This window comes from Somniosus microcephalus, chromosome 1 (assembly GCF_052327205.1).
Source record: "Somniosus microcephalus isolate GS21.2 chromosome 1, FLI_Smic_1.0, whole genome shotgun sequence".
Lineage (NCBI taxonomy): Eukaryota > Metazoa > Chordata > Chondrichthyes > Squaliformes > Somniosidae > Somniosus > Somniosus microcephalus.
This window is the reverse complement of record NC_140987.1, coordinates 132,297,551-132,321,665: the sequence shown is the minus strand read 5'-3', so window position 1 is coordinate 132,321,665 and position 24,115 is coordinate 132,297,551.

Sequence of the window (24,115 nt, the reverse complement as noted above, 5' to 3'; positions counted from 1 at the left end):
TCTCTGACGCTCTGCTCCACCTCCCGCCGCTGCCGATGCCGCACTCTTCCAGATTAAAATTCCCCTCACTAAAACTAAAAGGGAATATTTTGAAAAATTTACATAATGAAATTGGGATCTAATTATTTTAAAAGTTGTAGGGGGAGAAATTCAATATCGCCCCGTTCGGGGCGCAATTATCGGCCGGGCGCAAAGTTTAATGCCTGCCGCTAATTATCGCCTCCGACTGCAAACTTGGCTTCTATCGCCCCTGGAGGTGATTGGAGCGTTAAATCAGGCACTACACACCTCTCCTAAGGTGCTAATGCTGAGGAGCGAGGTGCTACCTCAGAGCACTGGCGAAGCTCATGTAATATCAGTCAGCAATGGAACACAGGCACACTGGCGTTGGCCACTTATTAAAGGGGAGGGTCGATCTTGCTCTCCATCCACACCCTGCTCATTGCAGCCTTGAATCTCGGCCTGGAGAGACCTGTACATCAATTCTGCTGGAAAGACCCAGGGAAAGAGCTCAGAGTGCAGCCCCCATAGTCTCTTCTAAATCGATGTAAGGAAGGTCAAATCAAAATGAACCTGCAAAGTGCTGCTCAGTACCCAAAACTCCTTCACACAGCGTTGAATCTCTCCAGAAATCTCTCTCTCTCTCTCAGAATATGTGGTGCAAAAGTGTTTCCGACAAAAAAAGGCAGGAAGCCGTCTTCTTTAAATAGCGCTCCCCCAGTCCCTTCCCGACTGCAAAATGCTCCCCTCAACCTGTCATTGCGAGTGGCAGGCAGTAAGACAGGGGGCGCCACTCAATATCTGGTCCGGGGCGTTGCACGCTTGACTGACATCACAATCTGCGGGTGCAGCAGAACGTGGCAGTAGTGTTTAGCGCCGCCGCAAAATATCTGGTCAATTCCGTGAGCGGAGCAAACATCGCCGCGCCTGGACGTTAGTTGCTTTGTGCCCCATTAGTGCCCTTAGGGCGCTAACAGGAGGCACAAACCAACCAAATTTTTCCCCCATAGTTGTTTATGGCCAATCATGTTTAAATCAAACACATTGCAAAATTTCTTAATTGATCCAGAGAAATTCCAGTCTCCCTGGGCTTGTCAGCTGCTTAACTTCTCAGCTCATCCCCTGTTGATCACGGCTCAGCCAAGCTGTTAATGACTCAAAATCCTCTCTCACCCTATGAAGACAATTCCTCTTTAAAGAAACAAACATTCATCTCACTAAAGCTACTCAGATGTCAAGGTTGTGTTAATTATTTAATATTAATACTAAGCTAGATCCTAAAATTCAATTTTGCATAAAAATAGAGATTTTCAAACATTACCCCTGTATACTCTGTCTTCCCTTTTCCACCCATTGCCTCTTATTTGTATTATAGAGTTTTACCTTTTCTTTCCTCCATCTAACCTTCTCATCTCATCTCATTAAAAAAATAACTTAAAACTTTTACTTTTCTTCTTCTGTCTGACTCCCAATATCTATTTTGGAAGTGAGAACAAATTGCAAAAACTTGTATTTTTATTGGCTAGGAATTAGTTCGAAGACTATTTTCAGAGCCATTAGAAAACTAGTGTATTGAAAATTGACCTGATCATATTATAGATGCAAGTGCACAATTTATCCATCATATTGATATCATAGGACTAGATCCTAGCATTTATGCATGAGCCCAAGTCCTCATCTGTCGCCACTACCAGCAGCGTTAAAATTGGAAATTGGCAGGAATGGAGCAAGAAATGGAGCCACTCCATTTTAACTGCTCGCCAGTTCCATTCGCAGCAAGCGGGAAGAGTTAAAATTCCACCCCCCCACCCCATCTTCAAATTTTTAAGCACCTACTGATGTACATGTTGAATACTGCTCCCACTATTGATAACAGTTTAGACTATTTCTACAGTGTGACCATAATGACTCATAACCCCACCCTCCCCCCAGAAGGAGAATTGCGCTTTTAGGAAAAGAAAAAGTGGAAACAGCAAATTGAAAAATGATATGCAGAGAAGCCTTCACATTAATTATTCTAATACTTTATAAAGAGAAAGTCTGAATGGAATTCTGTTTCTTTTTACAGAACCAAAGCTCATTAATGTGAAAACTGAGACAAAGCAGACAGACTACTTGTCTGGCACTTGAAAAGACTTGAAACCTCAAATATTATTGTGAGCACAGAAAAAGGAGGAACAGTAATAGAAGCAACTGAAATTATTAATGCATTTAAATGCATAATGCAATTGTATGGAACTCAGAATGCTGAATGGAAGAAGATTCTTTGAAGCAATCAATCAAAAAAAATCTGCCTGAATATAAAAAGGAACAAGTTGGACTAGTCTCAGTTCTAGAAATTACAAAAAAGCAATTCAAGTTCTTTCCTCTGGGGAAAATACCAGGGAGAGATGGGCTGCCACCTGCCAGCAGAACTTTACAAACCTTTAAGCTTCCAATTTCTGACTCAAAGGTTTACAAAGAATCTGAGCGCAATTAGTGAATCAGGCAATTATCTTGGTCATGGTAAAGATGAGGAAAGACCCAATAGAAACTGCAGAAGCTGTTATGGTAGTGAGTGAGGAACCAAGCCAAAGAAGTGAGAAAAAATCCAAACATGCTCAGTTCAACATACTGCCTATAAGAACTTGGTTCTGGTCCCTGAGGTAAATTCCTTCTGGAGAGAGAGTTATAACCTGTAAGATTGTTTTTGCTCCCACTGTAACCAAGGCTGAGGATCAAATGTTGGAGAGAATACATACAATTCCTTTGGTATGGCTCTGAATGGCTGTTCGAGAACAAATACCAAACAGACCGTTTGCGTGATACAGGATATAATTGCATTTGATGTGGACTGATCAGTATTTAAAGGATGGGACTACCTGAATTTATTGGTTTGTGTGGGTGGAAGACGTACCCCTGGTCAAGGTATAGGTAGAAGCCTCCTAGGGTCCTAACCCTATGAACATGCTGCCATTGCCAGCGCTGGCCTGTCAAATTCAAATGAGCAGATTGTGATGTTAATCGTTGTGCAATGCCTGATTTGACACATGACTGCTATTTTTCACGTCGTCGCACACCATAGCACCCTATCCTAAGTAAGCATGGAAGAACGTGCGTGTAGCAGCACTGCAGAGACGCTATCCACGCTTCTTAAAGGGACACACACATCTTTCAGGTAATTAATGATTTCAGCTTTTGGAGTGCTTTTTATATTTTATTGAAGTAGTGACTTCATGCAATATGTTTAAAAAGTTGTTAATGTGTGCAGTGAGTGTAGGGAGTGCTGCTGGACGCTTGCAAGGCTTTGGATGGTAAAGGAAGGCCGCTGAGAAGACAGAAAATGCTGGAAATACTCAGCAGGTCAGGAAGCATCTGAGCCATTCGTGTTAGTGCTGAAGCACCTTTACCATTTTGTTACATGCAGAAGGCAGTTCAGCTGAAGACTGCCAACTTGGAATTATTTTTAATGTTTTTCTTTTTTTCAGAAGTCAGTTGAGCTCTAAGGACTAAAGGCCACCAGTTTTTAAATGATATTTGTTTTTTCATTTCAGAAAGCAGTTCCCCTTTAAAAGCTCGAGACTGCTTTCTAAAATGACATCCTTGCTTTAAGAAAAAGCTGCCTCACTCCAGGGACGCTATGGCCAAGCTACATTGGGCATCCTGCTGAGCGCGCAGCCTGAAGCAGCACAATCCTCACTAGGCTGTGCGCTGCAATCATTCAAATCAGCAGGCAGCACCAAAATAACAGTGCTGCCTGTGATCTTTTTACGGGCGTGAGCAAACCTCGCCCGTTTTTGGGCTTTATCAGGTTTCTAGCCTTGGTATTTAATCTGGATGGTTCAGATTAAAGGCTGAAAAGTTTTCTTCATCCCAACCTAACTTGTGACCTCATCATCTTGCGATGGGAAAAAAAATGTTGCAACATTTGGTGGATCTTAGAAGTAAAACTAATGTATGGGAAATCCTATGGGACATGCTGACCTCCGTCCTCAATTCCTGATCTACGCTTTTGATGCTCAAACCTCCATGCTGGGAGCACAAATTCATAGAATGTATCTAATGTGTTCATTATTTCTTGATAATTAACGGAAGTGATTTTTAAAAATTCATTCCTAGGATGTGAGCATCGCTGGCAAGGCCAGCATTTATTGCCCACCCCTAGTTGCCCTTGAGAAGGTGGTGGTGAGCCGCCTTCTTGAACCGTTGCAGTCCGTGTGGTGATGGTACTCCCACAGTGCTGTTAGGTAGGGTGTTCCAGGATTTTGACCCAGCGACGATGAAGGATCAGCAATATAGTTCTAAGTCAGGATGGAGTGTGACTTGGAGGGGAACCTGGAGGTGATGGTGTTCCCATGCACCTGCTGCCCTTGTCCTTCTAGGTGGTAGAGGTCGTGGGTTTGGGAGGTGCTGTCGAAGAAGCCATGGCGAGTTGCTGCAGTGCATCTTGTAGATGGTACACACTGCAGCCACGATACGCTGGTGGTGGAGGGAGTGAATGTTTCAGGTGGTGGATGGGGTGCCAATTAAGCGGGCTGCTTTGTCCTGGATGGTGTCGAGCTACTTGAGTGTTGTTAGAGTTGCACTCATCCAGGCAAGTGGAGAGTATTCCATCACACTCCTGACTTGTGCCTTGTAGATAGTGGAAAGGCTTTGGGGAGTCAGGAGATGAGACACTCACCGCAGAATGCCTAGCCTCTGACCTGCTCTTGTAGCCACAGTATTTATGTGGCTTGTCCAATTAAGCTTCTGGACAATGGTGATCCCCCAGGATGTTGATGTTGGGGGATTCAGTGATGGTAATGCTGTTAAATGTCAAGAGGCGGTGGTTAGACGCTTTCTTGTTGGAGATAGTCATGGCCTGGCACTTGTGTGGTACGAATGTTACTTGCCACTTATCAGCCCAAGCCTGAATGTTGTCCAGGTCTTGCTGCATGCGGGCATAGACTGCTTCATTATCTGAGGAGTTGCGAATGGAACTGAACACTGTGCAATCATCAGCGAACATCCCCACTTCTGACCTAATGATGGAGGGAAGGTCATTGATGAAGCAGCTGAAGATGGTTGGGCCTAGGACACTGCCCTGATAATCTCCTGCAGCGATGTCCTGGGGCTGAGATGATTGGCCTCCAACAACCACAACCATCTTCCTTTGTGCGAGGTATGACTCCAGCCAATAGAAAATCATTCCCCCAATTCCCATTGACTTCAATTTTACTTGGGCTCCTTGACGCCACACTCGGTCAAATGCTGCCTTGACATCAAGGGCAGTCACTCTCACCTCACCTCTGGAATTCAGCTCTTTTGTCCATGTTTGGACCAAGGCTGTAATGAGATCTGGAGCCGAGTGGCCCTGGCAGAACCCAAACTGAGCATCGGTGAGCAGGTTATTGGTAAGTGCCGCTTGATAACACTGATGGTGAAACCTTCCATCACTTTGCTGATGATTGAGAGTAGACTGATGGGGCGGTAATTGGCCAGATTGGATTTGTCCTGTTTTTTGTGGACAGCTCATACCTGGGCAGTTTTCTACATTGTCGGTACCAGTGTTATAGCTGTACTGGAACAGCGTGGCTAGAATCGCAGGTAGTTCTGGAGTACAAGTCTTCAGCATGATAGCCGAGATGTTGTTGGGGCCCATAACCTTTGCTGTATCCAGTGCACTCAGCCATTTCTTGATAGCACATGTGTCACTGTCTCCATCCCTGCCTCAATTCATCTGCCTTTGTTACCTCTAGACTCGACTATTCCAATGCTGTTCTGGCCGGCCTTTCACCTTACCTCCTCTGTAAACTTGAGCTCATCCAAAACTCTGCTGTCCGTAACCTAACTCACACCAAGTCCCTTTCACCCAACTCCCCTGTGTTAGCTGACCTACATTGGCTTGTGTTCCGGCAATGCCTTGATTTTAATATTCTCATCCTTGTTTTCAAATTCCTCCATGTCCTCGCCCCTCCCTATCTCTGTAACCTCTTCCAGCACTATAACCCTCACAGATCTCTGCGCTTCTCCAATTCTGGCCTCTTGCGCATCCCCGCTTTAATTGCTCCACCATTGGCGGTCGTGCCTTCAGCTGCCGAGGCCCTAAGCTTTGGAATTTGCTCCCTAAACCTCTCCGCCTCTCTACCTCTCTTTCCTTCTATAAGACACTCCTTAAAAGCTACCTATTTCACCGAGCTTTTGGGCACTTGTCCTAATATACCCTTATGTGGCTCGATGTCAAATTTTGCTTGATAATGCTTGGGATGTTTTACTATATTAAAGGTGCTATATAAATACAAGTTGTTGTTGTTGTTGTTGTTTAGTCATTTGATGAGAATATCACCACCACCACCACCACTGCATGAACCATGCCAATTATAGATACTCAACACAGTCAAATAAAAAGCAGGGGAAACAAACAGGCTGTCCCAACCATCTCTTTAGTATGTATTTTAAACATAGTTAATACATGAGAGTGATTTCCAAGAGAGAAATCATCTCACATTCCAGATAGTGATTATGAACTGCTCAAGCTTCAGTCTCATAATTTATGACATCATCCAAACTCTGAAAAGATGAATGCCCAGTAATTACTCTCAGATATCCATAATTTTCTTATTCTCCATTTAATGAATGTAATATCTAACTTTAATACAATAATCAGTATCTTTATTGATGACTAAAAGGTCTGTGAAAGTTATGAGCACTGACAGTTATGTCATCCTACCCAGATTACACTATGGGAACTAATAGCACTGGAGTCACCCTGATGGTGAAAGTGTCCTATATCAGCTGTGCCATCTGCTGTACACTTGAAGGCTAGTTTTCTGAGCTCTTGCTGCCGGCGTGGAGTCTCGCTGAGTGGGAGAACCTATTGGAAATTCGAGTGATGGTGTTTCTTCTTCATCATCCCTCTCCTCTTCCTCTTGCACCACTGCCTGGCAAGGTTGGATTTCTTGGGTCCCTGAAATGAGAAAGGCACAAGGGTAGGGTTGTGGTGAGGGGAGAAGGGTGGGGTGCAGTAAGAGGTGCATGCTTACACCATGTGCAGCTTGTAAGTAAGAAGAGATTGTGGGATGAGGGGGAAGTGGGATATGAGAAGGAGGATAAGGTATGAGCATACCGTCATCTTCAATGGGTTCAACGTCACCGCTGGCCACAGGCTCAATCACAGCCACTCCAATTATGGCGAGCACCGTCTCCTCGAGCGGGGTCAGGATATGAAGTTATGCCTGTTCCCTTCCAGTTAGCTGCCGCTGCCTAAGATTAGAAACATAGAAACATAGAAGATAGGAGCAGGAGTAGGCCATTTGGCCCTTCGAGCCTGCTCCGCCATTCAACGAGATCATGGCTGATCATCCAAACCCTAGCACCCGGTCCCTACACCGACAGCCATCCCACCCAAGCCCTATCCCCGTAACCCCGTAACCCCACGTATTTAATCTCCCCTAACACTAAGGGCCAATTTTTATCATGGCCAATCAACCTAACCCGCACATCTTTGGACTGTGGGAGGAAACCGGAGCACCCGGAGGAAACCCACGCAAACACGGGGGAGAATGTGCAAACTCCACACAGACAGTCACCCGAGGCTGGATTTGAACCCGGGTCCCTGGCGCTGTGAGGCAACAGTGCTAACCACTATGCCACCGTGCTTGTGGGCCACCTTGTTCTGCAAGAGAGTGGGAAGTGTGTTAGTGAGTGTGGTTCACTGTGTTTGGCTGCAGTGGCTGTCATGGTTGAATAGCTGACAGTGTGTGCAAACTGAGATGTGGGTGTGAGACTTGCAGCAGTGGTAAGCATGTGAGGGTGAGATGGAGCATATGAATGTGAGGTATGAGTCATGCTTGATAGAGATTGTTGCTAGGTGAGCAATGGGGGTGTGGTGCATTGAGCAGTGTGTGAGGCTAAGGTGCAGTTTGTGGGATATAGCATTTGAAGATGAATTCACTGACCTTGACCACTTGTGTAAGGTCATTAAACTTCTTCCTGCACTGCATCCAGGTTCTCGGGGCTACACTGCTTGCACAGACAGCAGTGGCTATCTGCTCCCATTCCCTTCTCAGTCTGTCTGGAGGGCCTCCTGGTGGATAAAGGACATCTGTCCTCCTATCCACCTCCTGCACCAGGGCCTCAAGTGCTGCATCTGAAAATCTGGGAGCCCTCTTTCTGCCATGTTGCGCCATCTTCACTCTTCTTGTAGGTCACACACTCCTCTCCAATGACTTCCAGTACCTGCTGCACTCAGAATGCAGCTCCCCTTTAAGAGGTGCAGGTTGGCTTTAAGAACTACAGACTAGCTGTAATTGGTGCTAGCCTCGCACGAGCTTGGGCCCCCTGCTGAGTGTGCAACCAATCAGCAGCGCGTTTAGCGCTGGTTTGCATGCCACTATCATTATAATTAGCAGGCAGCATGAAATTTGCGAGCTACCTAGCGTTACTTTGAATGGGCACGGATTAATCCCCGCGCCCGTTTTCAGGGGCTAGCCCTAAGAGTTTTGTTGTGTTTCAGACAAAATGTGTTGAGTACATTTTTATATAAAAGCTTAAGATACAAATGCATTAGAATCAGATTGTTATTTTTGGTTTCATTTTTAAATGTTTTTTCCTACTCTTTAGGATCTTTGGGGGCGATTTTCCCATTGGAAGTGGGTTGGGGGCGGGTTTCGGTTTGGGTGGGTTCCAAAACCGCCTCCACTGTCAAGTGGGAAAAATTTGCGATTTTCCCTTAATTGGCCAGTTAATTTCAGAGGTGTGGGTTCCCCTGGGCCAATTAGTCTTTTGGGACTGAAACTCGCCTCTGATGATGTCACTTATCCAGCTTCATTTAAGGGCTGCTTGCTGCCGTGACTCATTCCACAGGTTTTTGGTCGATGCTGCACCACCTCCAAACTTTTATCTCCTTGAAGAATGGCCAGCTCCAAGGCAAGGGCCTCCCCGAGGTTCTCGGATGAGGCACTGGGTATGCTGGTTGAGGGGGCGAGAGCTAGCAGGGAGGTGCTCTTCCCCTCATCTGGGAGGAAGAGGCCTCCCAAAGAAACCAAGGCTGTGTGGGTCCATCTGGCAAGTGATATAACCTTCAGATCTGTGTGCAGATTGGATGATTGTTTCTGTTTATTGATGAAATGCCATCCCTGTGTGAATGTATTAAAATGAGGTGATGGCAAACTGTTGGCATGACGGCATCTGTTATTTTGGCTTAGGCAGCTCCACATTGCGGGCTCCGCGACACTTGCGTGGTCAGGTTGGTGATCAGAGTGAAAGGAGGCCAGAGAGTCATATCCATTGTCTATCATGTGTTAAGAAGGAGCTAAGCACATGTGCCACAATGGGTAACCTATGCAAATCTGGCCAGGATGAGTGCATCCCTTGCATCACCGGCAGCCATGTGCTCGCGTGCTGCCGCTGCTGCTGGTAGATACGCTGCCACTCGGTCCTCCTCCTCCTCCTCATCCTCATCTGAGGAGGCTATGAACTGAGCCACTTGCTCATCAGGAAGCTGCAAGCCACGATGCTATGCCATGTTGTGCAGTGCACAGCAGACCACGACCATTCTGGAGACCCTAGCTGCTGAATACTGCAGGGCTCCACCTGATCTGTCAAGGCATCGGAATCGCATCTTCAGCAAGCCAATGGTTTGCTCGATGATGGAGCTGGTCGAAATGTGGCTGGCGTTGTAGCACTCCTCAGCCTCGTTAGCTGGCCTCCTGATCAGCGTCATTAGCCACTTCTTCAAGGGGTAGCCCTTGTCACCAAGGAGCCATCCGTTAAGTTGGTTTGGCGGATTGAAGAGCGGAAGAACACTAGAGTTTCGCAAGATGAATGAGTCATGGCAACTACCACAGAACTTGGCGCAAACATGCAAAATCTCCTTGTTGTTGCACACCAGCTGTACGTTGAGGGTGTGGAAGCCCTTGCATTTGACAAGGATAGCTGGGTTGTGATGGGGTGCCCTAAGGGCCACATGTGTGCAGTCTATGACGCCCTGCACCATTGGCAAGCCTGCCATATTTGCAAATCCAACTGAACACGCGGTTATACTTGCTTGATCCCTTGAGAAGTGGATGTAATTGTACGTCTTTGCGAAAAGGGCATCGGTAACCTGCATGATGCAACTGTGGGTGGCCGACTGGGAGATGCCGCTGATGTCTGCTGATGATCCCTGGAAGGAGCCTGAGGCAAAAAAGTTGAGTGCGGTGGTAACTTTGACAGCCACTGGTAAGGGGTGTCCACCCGTTCCTCTGGGCTCCAGGTGTTGGTGCAGCAGTGCGCAGATGTCCCAGACAACCTCTCGCGAAAGTCTCAGCCTCCTTTGGCACTGCTGCTCACTCATGTTGAGGTAGCTCATCCTCTGTCTGTAAACCCTGAGAGGGGGGTATCTCCAGCGGCGAGGTGCCTCGATGCGCTGGTGCCTTCTGCCCTGTGTAGCATCAGATGGGTGAGCAGGAGGTTGGCGCTCCTGCTGCTGTTGCTGCTCCTCATCTGAATCTGAGGTCCACGATGAAAGGAAATAAATGGTTCCCATGCTGCTGACAGATACCTCCATTGGGGAAGCGCTCAGTCCAAGTGGGATGAGGGTCTTCCAAGGAGGTCCCACAGTTGAGAGATAGAAGCTGCAGCACCTCCGACTGCTAAAAGTGCTGAAAAACCTGTGGAACAAAGGTTCTGCCACCTGCAACTGCTCCCTGATGAAAGCTCCGTTTTAATGGTGGAGCTGCAGCTGTGAGGAGGCCACCCACTTGTCAACCTGCCAGGATTAGCTGGCGTGGTTTAGGAGGGTCGTGCAACATGCACAACATGTGGCAAAATAACAAAGGCCTGTCAAAATAGGATTACAGAGGCCCTTAGCGACTATTTAAGGGTCTTAACTACCTCTCCTGACTGATGGAGGCGGGACCGAATTGCACCCATGAAACCCGCCTCCGGCAACATTGCGCAGAGCTGGGGTCCGAACCTGTTGTGTATGTACCTTTAAGGGAATAACTGGTCTCAGACTGCAGTACCGGCAGTGACCACCCCTGTATAAAAGGCACTAGCAGGCTTCTGTAGTTTCAGTTTCCAGGTTGTCTCCATTCAGTAAAGACTTGTTATAATCAACTCCTGCAGTCCGTGTCTCAATTATACACGGACATAATACTGGCGACGAGTAAGAAACGAACTTACCTGCAACTCGGCAGCACCTCAGACGACGTTATTGAAGGTCGAAGCCAGAAGAAAGAAAAAAATAAATAATCCAAAGAAACTCGAGAAACGGGTGTCGACCGTGGGCAACCGCCCTCCAAATCATCGAATTGAAAAGTGCAGGAGAGACTGTCGAGAGCCAGGCTTTGTTCTCCAGTCTGTGGTTTCCCAGCTAATCGGGCTGGTGGTAGGTAGTGCACTGATCCTTCCTGGGCTGTGGCGGGCTAGAGCTCGATCGGGTGGCTCTGCAACGGGGCCGGGCAACGAGTCGGGAAGCAAAGAGAGAGAGAGAGGGTGGAGCACACAGGGTGCGGCCGGTGCTTCGAAGCCGGGCAGCGTTCGGACCTAAGAAGAGGGAGGGAAGTGTCCCAGAGGGTCCGCTCCATGACGGGAACGGTTCTTCAATTAACGGAGCAAATATTGAAGCGCGATAGAAAAATAAAAATACCGCGGAGAGCGGCATTGGCAGCAGCGATCGGGGAGGCGTGAAGACCATACGGCGTCGCCATTACAGGATAGTAAAATAAATATAATCGCCAGCAACAGCGTTGGCAGCAGCGGCAGCAGCGGGAAAGCGCGGGAGGCGCCATCTTAACTCGGCGGGGAAGAAGGAAGAGCGCGGGAGGCGCCATCTTAGATTTTCAAGATGCCAAAGACTGGCAATATCACTGCCTTCGATAATGCAATAGAAGACTGGACCACATATGTGGAAAGAGTCGAGGTATATTGCGAGGCAAACGAAATAGCCGATGAGAAAAAGGCATCGGTATTGCTAAATTTAATGGGCGCAAGAATGTACGGCCTATTGCGGGACCTGATTACTCCAGCCAAACCGAAGGCGAAGAGTTTTAACGAAATTGTTGCTATCCTACAGGAACACCTAAATCCTACACCGCTGCTGATAGCAGAAAGATTTAAATTCCACAGGAGAAATCAGCATAAAAATGAGAGCAATGCTGATTACCTTACGGAACTACGCAAGCTATCAAAGCACTGCCAGTTTGGAGCAGGACTGGCAGATACCTTATGGGACAAATTTCTCTGTGGACTCCTGAGTGAAGGAACCCAGAAGAGGTTACTCTCAGAGAAAGAGCTGACACTAGATAAGGCTTTCAGCGTGGCAGTATCGTACGAAGCAGCAGCAAGGGGAGCTGCGGAAATACAACAAAAGCCACAGGAATACGGCACCCACGAAATGACACGGGGATTTGCAAAATGTTATCGCTGCAGCAGAACAAACCATGGCCAGAAGGACTGCTGGTCCAAGGACAAAATATGCAGGCAATGCGGAAAGATGGGACACATTGCACGAGTTTGCAGGTCTGGGAAGAAGACCAACGACAACAAAAAGGCTACTAAGGAACCGTACAGGAAAGTACAAAAGATGACGGACAGTAGTTCCGAAGACCAGATGAGCGATAGTGAATCCGGGAACAAGAGACTAAGCTGTCTCAAACTTCACAACGTGATCGCAAAAGAGGATCACCGAACCATTTGGGTCACCCTCATGATAGCAGGGTCCCAAGTCAAAATGGAATTGGATACAGGATCAGCTCTAACCATCATGAATCGACGAGACTACGAGCGGCTATTCTCACACATACCCTTGAGAGAGACATCCATTGTCTTGAGGACGTATACGGGGCAAAAAGTATACCCCAGAGGAAAAATAAGGGTGCCTGTCGAATACAACGGCAAGAAAATACGGAAATTGTATCTCTACATTCTGCAAGATGGTGGACCACCGTTATTGGGACGTGAATGGATCAGAAAGATAAGTTTAGACTGGCACTCCGTTCAGGCACTGACGGTGGCTGGTAAAAAGGATGACGACGTCACTCCTGGACGATTGTCAACAATCTTAGCTGACGCCAAAGAGGTATTTCAACAAGAACTGGGCACTCTTAAAGGCGTAACTGCCTCGATAAAAATAGAGGCGAATGCAATTCCCAAGTTTTTCAAAGCAAGACCGGTACCATACGCAATTCGCCCAGCCGTCGAGGCAGAGCTCGAGAATCTGGAGAATGCAGGCGTGTTATCTAAGGTAGACTGGAGCGAGTGGGCAACACCCATCGTTCCTGTCATGAAAAAAACATTAAACAATAAGTCTGAGGAGCCAAGGAAGGTTCACATCTGTGGGGACTTCAAGGTGATGGTGAACCCAGTCCTTCACACAGTACAATATCCTCTTCCAAGGATAGAAGATATCTTCGCCGCACTATCTGGAGGGAAGCGTTTTACAAAAATTGACCTAGCACAAGCATATTTGCAGATGGAGGTTGAAGAATCCTCCAGGAAGTATCTCACGATAAACACTCACAAAGGTCTTTACCAGTATAATCGACTGGTATTCGGAGTAGCATCAGCTCCGGCGATATGGCAAAGAGCGATGGAACAAGTCCTGCAAGGGATTCCGGGGACTCAGTGTTACTTGGACGACATCCTAGTGACAGGTGAAGGTGACAGTGAACACCTTGCCAACCTAGAGCAGGTGCTCACTAGACTATGTGAACATGGGCTACGAGCCAATCGCCCCAAGTGCGAGTTTTTTAAGAAACAGATATCGTATTGTGGCCACGTGATTGATGAAGAGGGGTTGCATAAGTCCTCTGACAAAATTGAAGTGGTAGTTAAGGCTCCAGCTCCTGAAAATGTGTCGCAACTGAGGTCATTCCTCGGATTGGTGAATTACTACCATAAGTTTTTGCCAAATTTGTCCACAATTCTGCATCCACTGAACGCCCTACTACGAACGGGAGTAGCATGGAAATGGAGCGATGAATGCAAGCGGGCATTTCAGAACATAAGAACATAAGAACATAAGAAATAGGAGCAGGAGTAGGCCAATTGGCCCCTCGAGCCTGCTCCGCCATTCAATAAGATCATGGCTGATCTGATCCTAACCGCCAATCCACTATGACAGGACTATCTCCTGAACCTAACAGCATTAGACACACGAAAAACAGGAGCAGGATCAGGCTACACGGCCCCTGGGCCCGCTCCGCTACCCACAGGGCCATGACCTATCCGAACCTAGACTCATGTCCAAATTCCTGCCCGCTCCCCGTAACCCTTAATTCCCTTTTCTACTAGGAAACTGTCTATTTCTGTTTTAAATTTATGTAATGATGTAGCTTCGACAGCTTTTTGGGGCAGCATATTCCATGGATCTACCACCCTCTGAGTGAAGTAGTTCCTCCTCATCTCAGTTTTGAAAGAGCAGCCCCTTATTCTAAGACTATGCCCCCTAGTTCTAGTTTCACCCATCATCTGGAACATCCTCCCTGCATCCACCCGATCCAACCCCTTCATAATCTTATATGTTTCAATAAGATCGCCTCTCATTCTTCTGAACTCCAATGAGTAGAGTCCCAATCTACTCAACCTCTCCTCATATGTCCATCCCCTCATCCCCGGGATTAATCGAGTGAACCTTCTTTGTACTGACTCGAGAGCAAGTATGTCCTTTCTTAAGTATGGACACCAAAACTGTATGCAGTATTCCAGGTGCGGTCTCACCAATACCTTGTACAACTGAAGCAATACCTCCCTATTTTTATATTCTATCCCCCTAGCAATGAAAGCCAACATTCCATTGGCCTTCTTAATCACTTGCTGCACCTGCATACTAACCTTTTGAGTTTCGTGCACCAGGACCCCCAGATCCCTTTGTACTTCAGTACTTTCAAGTTTCTTGCCATTAAGATAATAACTTGCTCTACGATTTTTCCTGCCAAAGTGCATAACCTCACACTTTCCAGTATTGTATTCCATCTGCCAAATCTCTGCCCACTTACTTAGCCTGTCTATGTCCCCTTGCAGGTTTTTTATGTCCTCCTCACTCACTACTTTCCCTCCCATCTTAGTATCATCTGCAAACTTTGATGTGTTACACTCGGTCCCCTCCTCCAAATCGTTAATATAGATTGTAAAGAGTTGGGGACCCAGCACTGACCCCTGCGGAACACCACTGGTTACTGATTGCCAGTCTGAATATGAACCATTTATCCCAACTCTCTGCCTTCTGTTAGATAGCCAATCCTCTATCCATGCCAGAATATTACCCCCAATCCCGTGATTTTTTATCTTAAGCAATAATCTTTTGTGTGGCACCTTGTCAAATGCCTTTTGGAAGTCTAAATACACTACGTCCACTGGTTCACCTTTATCCACCCTATATGTTACTTCCTCAAAGAACTCCAGCAAATTTGTCAAACATGACTTCCCCTTCATAAAACCATGCTGACTTTGTCTTATTAAATTATGATTATCCAAATGTCCTGTTACTGTCTCCTTAATAATGGACTCCAAAATTTTACCTACCACAGATGTTAGGCTAACCGGTCTATAGTTTCCAGCCTTCTGTCTACTGCCCTTTTTAAATAAGGGTGTTACATTAGCAGTTTTCCAGTCTGCCGGGACCTTTGCTGAGTCCAGGGAGTTTTGGAAGATTATTACCAATGCATCCACAATCCCTACCGCCACTTCCCTCAAAACCCTGGGATGTAAGCCATCAGGTCCAGGTGATTTATCCGCCTTGAGTCCCATTATTTTACCAAGTACTACTTCCTTAGTGATTTTAATCGTATTTAGCTCCTCCCCCCCTATAGCCCCCTGCTTGTCAAGTGTTGGGATATTCTTGGTGTCCTCTACTGTAAAGACTGATACAAAATATTCATTCAGTGTTTTTGCCATCTCCATATTTCCCACCATTAATTTCCCGGTCTCATCCTCTAAGGGACCAACATTTACTTTAGCCACCCTTTTTCTTTTTATATAACTATAAAAACTCTTACTATCTGTCTTTATATTTTTTGCTTATTTACTTTCATAATCTATCTTCCCTTTCTTAATCAATCTTTTTGTTATTTTTTGCTGTCTTTTAAAGTTTTCCCAATCCTCTATCCTCCCACTAGATTTGGCTACCTTATATGCCCTTGTTTTTAGTCGAATACTACCCTTAATTTCTTTACTTAGCCACGGATGGCTGTCTTTTCTTTTACACCCTTTTTTTCTCAGTGGAATATACTTTTTTTGGAATTTGTAAAATAACTCCTTAAATGTACACCACTGATCATGTATCGTCTTATCCTTTAACCTATTTTCCCAATCCACTTTACTCAATTCCGCTCTCATACCTTCATAGTCTCCTTCATTCAAGCTTAGCACGCTTGTTTGAGATACAGCCTCCTCGCCCTCTAACTGAATATGGAATTCAACCATGTTATGGTCACTCATTCCAAGGGGATCCTTTACTAGGACATTTTTAATTAATCCTGTCTCGTTACACAGGACCAGATCTAAGGTTGCTTGCCCCCTGGTTGGTTCAGTTACATACTGCTCAAGAAACCCATCCCTAATACACTCAATGAACTCATCCTCAAGGCAGCCCTGCCCAATTTGATTCGTCCAATTTATATGATAGTTAAAATCCCCCATAATTATAGATGTTCCCTTATTACAAGCCTCAACTATTTCCTGATTGATACTCTGTCCAACCGAGTTGCGACTGTTTGGAGGCCTATATACTACACCCACTAGTGTTTTTTTCCCCTTATTATTCCTTATCTCCACCCAAACTGTTTCATTATCCTGATCCTTTGACCCAATATCATTTCTCTGTATTACAGTGATTCCTTCCTTTATTAACATAGCCACCCCACCTCCCCTTCCTTCCTGCCTGTCCTTCCTGATTGTTAAATAACCTGGTATGTTTAATTCCCAGGCATTGTCACCCTGCAGCCATGTTTCTGTAATGGCCACAAGATCATACCCATATGTAGCTATTTGTGCCTTTAACTCGTCTATTTTGTTACGAATGCTACGTGCATTCAGATAGAGAACTTTCAAATATGTTTTGTGACACTTAGTTCCTGCTATTGCCCTTTTTATTACTTTACCTTTTACTCCACACCTTCTACCCCTTCCTGACACGCTCTGGTTTTTAATTTCCCCACTGCTACCTAAGTCTATGACCTTCTCTGTTGTCATTTGTATTATTTGCTCTCTGGGAACCTCCCCCCCACTAGTTAGTTTAAAGCCCTCTCTACAGCCCTAGTTATATGATCCGCCAGGACTCTAGTCCCAGCACTGGCCAAGTGAAGCCCGTCCCAACGGAACAGCTCCCTCCTGTCCCAGTACTGGTGCCAGTGTCCCAGGAAGCAAAACCCATTTCTCCCACACCAGTCTTTGAGCCACGCATTTAACTCTCTTATTTTATTTGTCCTAGCCAAATTCGCTCGTGGCTCAGGTAATAATCCAGAGATTATTACCCTTGTGGTTCTGCTTTTTAATTTGGCCCCTAGCTGCTCAAACTCCCTCAGCAGAACCTCCTTCCTTGTCCTATCTATGTCGTTGGTACCAACATGGACCACGACAACTGGATCCTCCCCCTCCCACTCCAAGTTTCTGTCCAGCCCAGAGGAGATGTCCTTAACCCTGGCACCGGGTAGGCAACACAGCCTACGGGACTCTCGCTCTTGGCTGCAGAGAACTCTATCTATCCCCCTAATAATACTATCCCCTACCACTACAACATTTCTATTTACTCCCCCCTCTTGAATGGCCCCCCTCTCCACGGTGCTGTGGCCAGGTTGCTCATCCTCCCTGCAGCCCCTGCTTCCGTCAGAGTAAGGACCTAATCACTTCAAGAGAAGTATTGGCTCACTACAACCCATCACTACCGATAAGACTGGCGTGTGATGCGTCTCCCTATGGCATTGGGGCGGTACTGTCACATAAATTCCTTGATGGTTCAGAGAGGCCGATAGCTTTTGCATCATGCTCGTTAACTTCAGCCGAGCGTAACTACGCCCAGATTGACAGAGAGGCCCTCAGCCTGGTGTGGGGGGTGAAGAAGTTCAATCACTACCTGCACGATCAGAAATTTACTCTACTAACTGATCATCAACCTCTCGTCTCCATTTTCAACCCTCAGAAGGGTGTACCGATAATGACGGCACAACGGCTACAGAGGTGGTCCCTTTTCCTAGGGGCTCACCAATATGACATCGAGTACAAAGGAACTAAACAGCATGGGAATGCTGATGGATTGTCGCACCTACCATTGCCAACGGTGGAAGAAGAACTGGCAGTGGATCCTGTGGAGTTATTCCACTCGACTATAGTCGAATGTCTCCCTGTGACGAATGCAAACATAGAAAAGGAAACACGAAATGACCCGACACTCTCCTGGGTCTATGATTTAACGGTGAAGGGATGGCCAGCACATGGCGAACCACTGCTGCCAGCATTCTCGCCGAGAAGAGAACAGCTGTCAGTGTGCAGAGGAACCTTGATGTGTGGATCCAGAGTAGTAATTCCACCCAAATTGAAGGATAGAGTGCTCAATGAGCTTCATGAGGGTCATCTGGGAGGGGTAAAAATGAAGAACTTAGCCAGAGCGTTTGTGTGGTGGCCGGGAATCGATAGAGAAATCGAAGAGATGACCAAGAGCTGTACAGGATGCCAGAAGGTCAAAAACGCCCCACCACAAGCCCCTCTACATCCATGGGAGTGGCCCTCATCTCCATGGCAAAGGGTGCACATTGAAACGGTGCACATTGATTTTGCTGGTCCCTTTATGGACTCGATGTTTTTAATTGCGGTGGATGCACATTCAAAGTGGCCAGAGGTAATAAAAATGTCCTTAACCACCACAGAAAAAACTATTACAGTCTTATGAACCATATTCGCCAGGAATGGGCTGCCTGAACAGATTTGCTCTGACAATGGACCACAGTTTGTGTCTGAAGAGTTCCGGAGGTTCTTAAAGAACAATGGTGTTAAGCATTACACATCCGCCCCATATCATCCAGCCACTAATGGATTGGCCGAGAGGTTTGTTCAAATATTCAAGAAGGCTATCAAGGCAATGTGTAATGAAGATATACCCCTACAACACAAGGTGGATAACTTCTTGTTTGCCTACCGGAATGCGACACATGCGGTTACCAACCAAACTCCAGCCATGATGTTCTTCAATCGAAGACTACGATGCCGCTTGGATTTGGTTAAGCCAAACGTCAGAAGAGATGTGGAGAACAGGCAGTTTCAGAATATGAATGAAAGGCCGACCAGGAGTTTTAAGATAGGTCAACCAGTTTTGGCCCGGGACTACCGCACAGAGAAATGGCAGCCAGGAACGATCTGTACACGGCAAGGACCTCTAATGTATACCGTGGACGTTGGGGAGAGCATTGTAAGACGCCATGCTGACCAGATTCTAGAGTCACTGGAAAACGTCAACTCCACACCACGATATGATACACCTGATGATGAAACCGAAGTACCAATTGCATCTACCGCAGAATCGGTGATATTGGAAGCAGACGAACCAAACAACGACATTGATCCCGACTCAACCTTGCCAGAAGAACCTGATAGCCCAAAGAGGCGTTATCCAGACAGAATCAGGAAGCCTCCTCAAAGGCTGAACTTATAATTGCTTAACTTCAACCAATGTATCTAGCAACCGTAATTGCAATTGTAATTAGTTATTATTTAGTTGTTAAATGAATGTTATGTACTGTTTATCTAAAAGGGGAGGAATTGTTGTGTATGTACCTTTAAGGGAATAACTGGTCTCAGACTGCAGTACCGGCAGTGACCACCCCTGTATAAAAGGCCCTAGCAGGCTTCTGTAGCTTCAGTTTCCAGGTTGTCTCCATTCAGTAAAGACTTGTTATAATCAACTCCTGCAGTCCGTGTCTCAATTATACACGGACATAATAGAACCCGCCCTCAGTTTTTGCGATTTTGCCAACTGTGCCACCTCCAAATCCGTCTCCTCGGGGCTGGGAAAATCGCTCCCTTTTTCTCTATAATAATGCAGCAAACTTTGGATATTCCCATCCCAATCTTATCAGTAATTCTGTTATTCCCACCTTTGAGTACACCTGACACTCAACATGTGGTGGATGAACAACCATTTTCACAGTGCAGCAAATATAATCTGTTTCACGGAAGTGAAATAATTTGCTTGCCACAAATGTTATTGTTGCATAATTTGCGAAAGTTTTGCAGAATGTCAACAACAACAATGAAATCATAAGGCAGTTGAGTCTTGATTGTATCATGTCACTTAGATATTCAACAATGCACAAGAGACTGCCTTTCAGAAGAAAATCACAGTAAATGGTAAGAAAAATAAGTTTGAGCTTCAAGAAATAAAAGAATTGGATTTATATAGTGCCTTATCACATCATCAAAAACACTTCAAAGTGCTTCATACTTTGTGAATTACTTTTTGGGGTGCAGTGGTTGTTGTCATGAAGGCAACTATAAAAGGAAAGCAATGTGACAGCAACAAACAAACAAAATATAATGAGACCATTACATTCAACAGTACATCTTCAAGATGCTGTTGTATGTAACATGGCTGTTGAATTAAATGACATGTAGGCATCCCTCTTCAATGAGCCTGACAGATACTTTTGTTTACTTTAGGACTCCTTTTCTTTCTACTTATATTTGATTGTGAAGTGAGTTCACTTTGCTTCCTTCTTGAAAGGAAACCATATGTGAGGCATTTGCATACTTATGCACTTCATTGATACAGTAAAGAAAAGAGAAAGCATAATTTACAATGGAAGAATAATAGGTATACACAATACTCCATACTAAATTGAAGCTTCCCAAATGTTAGAAGGTTGTGATCATTGGACTAGGTTTCCCCATAGAGAAGTAAAGAAATTTGAAGGATGAATCAACTGGTGCATCTCTTAATGACCAGTATACAATGAAAGTGTCATGGACACCAACAATAACTTACATTTATGTAGGGTTTCTCACATCAATGAACATCTTGGAGCGCTGTACAAGGGGGCAGGTGGATTTTGAGCAGGAAGTGAATAAATTCTCACCACACATCCTAAAATGCATGCCAGTGACACTCATCATGCATCTGTCATATTCTCACCCTCACTAAATGCACCGCATCCATCGGATGCATATATGCCTTACAAACACTCATAGGACTGTTGTGCCTCCTTGCAGGAGAAGAGAGCCCAAAATACAAGGGAGAGGGAGAAGACTGGAGGTTGTGCAGTTGACAGAGAATGAGGCCATAGAGATAAGTGGCATATCAGCATCCCTGACCATCAGAGATGGCAAGGCTCAGACTTCGCTGCTGCGTGATGACAGCATTAAATATCTCCGACCCACATCTTGTAAGGGGTTTTCTCTCTGAGTTCGCCGAGGTTTCTCTCGCCAGAGGCCTCTCCCTCTCTTTTGCACAGTAAACCTTGAGTGGTTCGACCCACTCACCCCTTAGATTCTAGACACTGGACTTAGGTGCAGGAACTACAATGCAGAGAAGACTCTGATAGACCAAGTTTAATGAATCAAAATGGAATTTTATTGCATATGGAAAAACAAATCAAATGCAAGCAAATGAGATGGTACATGGGAGGGAAAAACAAATCATAACAATACATTACTGACTAAAATAGATACAGGCATATTATACTTTACAAAAGTCATCATGAAATGGGGAAACACACGGAACATCGAGGGACAACAACTCATGTTAATTATACCCAAAATGCCCATCCCCTTAAACCTATTTAGATCCGATTATGAAGGGCCAGAAACATGCTCACCAATCCAGTTGGAAAAAGTATAGAGTTTTGAAACAGGTCTGCGTTTTGATCCCCTCAGGCGTCCTGTTTCCTCGTGGTCAGTGGAGCCACAGTGGGCTGCACCACACCTCTCTCTCTCTCTCTCGAGGTGAAGGTCACAGACAGGCTGGACACTGACGGGCCTGAATGTCGGCAGAGATCATCTGCTTGACCACGGTTGGATGCCTCTAGCCGGCTTTCATATAGGTTTCTTCGGTAGTTTTTCTACACTCCCGTTTCATCAACGGCCCGGTGTTGGTCGATGATCTCCCGATGTTTTACCCCGGGGCGGGCGCCAACTCGAGCCGTCTTCTTCTCCGAACTCCAGCTGCTATCGAAGGTAACGGCTATTACCGAAGGTCCCACGAAGATGATGAAGAAAGGAACCTCTCTCTTCCCAATATCTAAGATGAAGCTCTTTCGCTACCCCCGGTGTCTCCAATTATACTTCTCAGAAGAAGCCTCTATCTCCCGCCAAATCAAGGTTAGTCTTTGTTTAACTTTTGGCGGGCTTATGGCACAGTGGGGTAGTTATTATATTTAAACTGCTTTTGGGATGGCCGGTGATGGCCATCTCTGGTCTGGAATGACCTGGTAATGTTTTAATGTCTTCTTGATGCCTTTAACGGGTCCTTGATGCGTTCTTTATGAATATGGAACTGTTCCCCTTTGTCTGGGTAAACATCTAGATGGCCTTAATCTACAGGCCGATCTGACTGGATCTGCATCCAATCTTTATGTATGTGTGGGTGTCTGGTTTTGTTCTCTCAGAAACGGCTTCCAGAACTTACTGTGGGTTGAATCCACAAAGGCTGTCTGGGGACTGCAGGAACCATTTTAAAGTGTCCCAATAAGTCAGTCACAGGGTCTGGTGGCCATTTTGTGTGTCCCTTTTCTGGGCTTCTTTTAAAACAGTCTTTTAAAATCAAGGCCTCTTCTGCCAGAGGACCCTTATAATACAATATTAATTTTGCGAATTCTACAGTCCCCCCTGATGATACTCTAACTTGCTTGAAGTATCATAATTCTGGGTGAGCAAAATTTTCTGACCTTCCATAATTAAACCATCCCCTGTAATTACCTATCTATGGCCCCACGCCACATGTATTTCCCATTTCAGAAAACCTACAGTGTACATTGAGCATCTACAGATGGCAACACATTGGATTTAAAATCTGACACACTTATTTCCAGGCGTGGAGGGGGGCCTAATACCCTTACACCACCTGGTCCATACACATTATCTTTATTAATACCAACTCACTTAATAAACTTCAATAATAAAAATAAAGTACACACAAAGAATACTCATGAACAAACATAAACATAGAGGAGGGAGGGAAACTTTAACATTATACATAGCAGCAAAAATCTAAATGGGTGTCTCTTCTTCTACCCGCACATAATGCTCTCTCCATTCTCCTCTGTTCTCGTACTTCTGCGAAAGTCTGACCTTTTTACAGTGTACAAACAGTAAATAAACCGCAATAAAAACCTGAGACACTACAAGGATGTGAAAGGCTATCCTAATCCAAGAAGGGACTTCTATATTAGTGAACAGGTCCCACCACGGTGGGGTTACTATATCCAATATGCTTGCCCCTATCTCTAAAGTCTTCTGCTCCAGTGTGTAAAAATGTTTCTGTGAAACGACAACAGCCTTTAATATCCTGGTGAGGTGTTCAGGGAGAGGGAGAGTGATATATCCAAAATGTGCAATGAATCGTTGCAGATCGGTGAAATTGTCTTTAACAGTGATGTGAACAGTGGAAGGTTCAGGAATGGGGACAATTCGCTCTTGGGCCACTTGAACTTCTGCCTTGGGCTTGAAGCAGAAACTGCTGTCACTCACCGGACACCAGCCGTGCTGTCCGTGTTGGTAGTGGGGTGCTGCAGTGGTGACACAGTATGTCCCACCTCCTATATATGCCACCTGTGGGGGCACATGGCCTTGTACCATTGCCTCCATGGTGCAATTTATAGGTTTTGCGCCAGCAGTTCTGAACCCGCACTGTGGTTTCGAATAGGCATTCAAGTGCTGGGGACACAGGATGATGTGTGCTCGCTGGCTCCGGCACCCCAAGAGGTCGGTACCCGTCATTGCATGCTCCCATCGAATGATGTAAGGTGGGACCGCTGTATAGCGACTGTGTGCACCCCCCTGAATGACTCCAATGTTCTCCACCCTGTATACCGGGGCGGGTTTAGCTGTCTTTCCCATCACCGGCATTCTTACCACTATACCCATAATGGTGTGATTAGACCGCCCACAGTCCACTGGGACTGGGTAGGCTTCTGAAGCTAGTCTGAGCTGGCACGGACTTAATGCATTCTCAAAAGGGTGGAGGGCTGCG